Source organism: Panthera onca, chromosome B2 (assembly GCF_046562875.1).
Source record: "Panthera onca isolate mPanOnc1 chromosome B2, mPanOnc1 haplotype 2, whole genome shotgun sequence".
In the NCBI taxonomy this organism is placed as follows: Eukaryota; Metazoa; Chordata; class Mammalia; order Carnivora; family Felidae; genus Panthera; species Panthera onca.
In genome coordinates this window covers 72,947,634-72,951,236 of record NC_138343.1, presented here as the reverse complement: position 1 = coordinate 72,951,236, position 3,603 = coordinate 72,947,634, and the positions used below count along the sequence as shown (strand labels likewise).

Sequence of the window (3,603 nt, the reverse complement as noted above, 5' to 3'; positions counted from 1 at the left end):
ATAAACACTGGGAAAGAGCTCCTTTTGGCCATTGATTTCCAAGGAGTGGTAAGACTCAATTTTGTGAGCTGATTAAAAGCACTAAATATTTGTGGTCAAGGATAGAGTGACCCTATGATGCTTCAGTGCTGATGTTAGACTGCTCTATGCTTTTGCTGTCATATAGTGCAATACAGTTTTCATTCTCTTGTTTCCAAAATAATACAGTATTTCTGTATATCACTGCGCCGCCTTTTTTCTTATCATTATTTGTCACTGTTTGGATCCTTCCTCATTTTTAGCTAATGTAGTCTTTAAGATTCACTAACAAGTGCTCACTTCAGCAGTACATATACCAAAATTGGAATGATTTAGAGAAGATTAGCATGGCCACCCTGTGCAAGAATGACATGCAAATTCTTGAAGTGTTCCATATTTAAAAAAAATCCTTGGGGGCACTTGGATGGATCATTGGGTTAAGCACCTGGCTTCCACTCAGGTCATGATCTCACAGTTAGTGAGTTTGAGCCTCGCATTGGGCTCAGTGCTGACAGCTCAGACCCTGCAGCCTGCTTCAGATTCTGTGTCTCCTCTCTCTGCCCAACTCCGGCTTATGCTCTCTCTCTCTCTCTCAAAAATGAACAAATGAACAAAGTTAAAAACAAACAAACAACAAAAACCTTGGGGCACCTGGGTGGCTCAGTCTGTTGAACATCTGACTCGATTTTGGCTCAGGTCATGATCTCACAGTTCACGAGATGGAGCCCTGCATCAGGCTGTATGCTGACAGTGCAGAACCTGCTTGAGTTTCTCTTTCTCCCGCTCTCTCTGCCCCTCCTCCACTCATGCATGTGCTCTCTCTCTTTCTCAAGATAAACAAATTTTTTAACAAAAGTAAAGTAACATGTTGAAAGAGAAAAAGATAATGGTTCAACTCTTATTTGCCTAACAAAAGAGCCTTAGATCTTCTAGATGATCAAAAAATCTAAATATTTTTTAAAAACTCTTACATTACTGGTCTTTAAGTTGAAAAGGAAAAAAAATATGTATCCATACTTTTATGAAATAAAGAGAAAATAGCCATTATATGACCTGTTTCTTCTGTCCAGTTTCTGACAGCATGATCCACATTAGCACCTCTCTCCCATTCTACTTCAGGCAGATTTTTCACAGGCTTTTCTCTTATCTAAGCCTGTCTAAGAACCTTACCTTTATTTCTGTTATTTTATCTAATTTGGGACATAAGAAGTGTCAGAAACAAACAAAAAGAGCTGCCAAAGACATAATAGAAACTTTTGTCCTTTTCCTGATTTGGAACAGTCCTACTCACTAAAAGTAATATAAATTAAAATGCAATGAGTCATCCTTTTCCATCATTTGCATGAGTACCACACCTGTTGTCCACCTTTGCAAGAAAGGTCACTTGCTGAAAATGATGATTCATGCCTCCCACCCCTCTTCAAGGACTTTCTAGCTGTCTATGCTCATCAATAGCATCCATAAAATTAATTCCACCTGGCACTAGCTCTAGAAATCACTAGACCTGTGCCTCTGACCAAGGATCTTCTTATCTGACTTAAACTCTCCTAGTAACTCAGGCATGTGATGCTGACTCCAAGTACCCTGGAAGGAGCCTTGGAATTCAATATGTGTAAAGCAAGCCACACGTGATTTGTTAGCAATAGAATAGGCAACCATCATGCAACATCTATCATTCTCTGTCAAAATAAAGTGAATTTCTTCTATTATTGTTTAATAGTAGTTAATAGTGTCATGAAATTTAGATTTTTAATTTGTTTCTTTGAAAACCATTAAAACTGTGGAGAAATAACAATAGTTATCATGCATTACATGGCTGGCCACTACTGTGTTAGGCGCTTTAATTAGTGGTCTTCTTTGACCTCACCCAAAGAGATAAATGCTACAGTCTCCTTTTTTTTTTTTCCTTCCGGAGGTAAACCTGATGTTTAGAGATTAAATAATTTATCATCATGCAGTTACTAAGAACTAGAGGAGTAACTTGAATCAAAGACTTTCATTCTCCAAAGTCTGTGTTCCTTCCCACTTTGCTCAAGAAACAATTATACTAATTCTAAATCTGCTTAACAGAATTTGTGATAATTTAATCAGGCCAGCCATGCACCTTTGTACTCTGAGGACAAATCTGTTAATTCAACAAATATTTACAGTGAGAGTTATGTACCAATTGATTAATTTTTTTATAAGTTCTTCAAATATTTGTCAATTTTATTAATTTGGAACCTGTTTTGGAAGATAATACTCATTTCCCAAGTGGAAATCAAAGACAGTGATTTCATCTATTGCCAATTGTAGAACACTGAGCCCATTAGAAATATTTAATATACTGTTTCTTCTTTTAGTCCTGAGTTTGAATATGAAGTATATTTCTCTTTGAAGAAGACTTTTAAAATATTGTAATTCCAAATTGTCACCAAAAGATAAAGTCATTACTATTGAAATATTTTGAAACTAAACTAAACACTTAGATTTTATAATAGTTTCAAAACAAAATAAATGGATGTCTGGCTTGAAAATCCTCTAAGCAGACAAAACCATTTAAACCATGTAAGCAAAACTAAAACCATGTAAGCAAAACATGTAAACAAAACTAGTTTAAGTCATGAACATAAGCAAAATTTAATTTACTTTTATAAATATATTGCTCTGATAATCATAAAAGAAACTTAGGCCATATTCCTAAAATGCTGTAAGATAATCACTTTTAACCAATCCTCTGCTGTCTAGAAACCCATGTTGTAATAACTGATCCTAATTTTCACTCTATAAGCCATCCTGCAATGTCAGACCTCTGAGCTTTTATACACATTGGTTTGAAGACTCCCGGTTTTTAGTTTTATTTTATTTTATTTTTTAATTTAATTTTTTATTTTTTTAATTTACATCCAAATCGGTTAGCATATAGTGCAACAATGATTTCACGAGTAGATTCCTTAATTTCCCTTACCCATTTAGCCTATCCCCCCTCCCACAAGCCCTCCAGCAACCCTCAGTTTGTTCTCCATATTTATGAGTCTCTTCTGTTTTGTCCACCTCCCTGTTTTTATATTATTTTTGTTTCCCTTCCCTTATGTTTATCTGTTTTGTCTCTTAAAGTCCTCATATGAGTGAAGTCATATGATTTTTGTCTTTTTCTGATTAATTTCACTTAGCATAATACCCTCCAGTTCCATCCATGTAGTTGCAAATGGCAAGATTTCATTCTTTTTGATTGCCTAGTAAGACTCCATTGTATATATATACCACATCTTCTTTATCCATTCATCCACCGATGGACATTTGGGCTCTTTCCATACTTTGGCTATTGTTGATAGTGCTGCTATAAACATGGGGGTGCACGTGTCCCTTCAAAACAGCACACCTGTATCCCATGGATAAATGCCTAGTAGTCATGAAGACTCCTGGTTTTTAAAATGTTATGTGCACCATAAACTCTTACTAAATATTATTTTACTGATCTGTTTTTAATTTTTACTATTTTTGATTTTGACAGTTTATGGTGTCAAAAGTGGGATCAAAAAGATGACCCTTTCAGTGACTCTGAGGCTGATGAACAGCAATGTGTGGGTACCCATGGAGTTCAAT

General features: G+C 35.5%; 1 non-coding gene across 1 annotated transcript; it reads left to right on the top strand.

The window, feature by feature from the left end:
• Positions 1-310: 310 nt before the first annotated feature.
• LOC132668082 (U6 spliceosomal RNA) lies at positions 311-419 on the top strand. The gene has a single exon (XR_009605451.1). It is a non-coding gene; the product is annotated as a U6 spliceosomal RNA (small nuclear RNA).
• Positions 420-3,603: the final 3,184 nt, after the last annotated feature.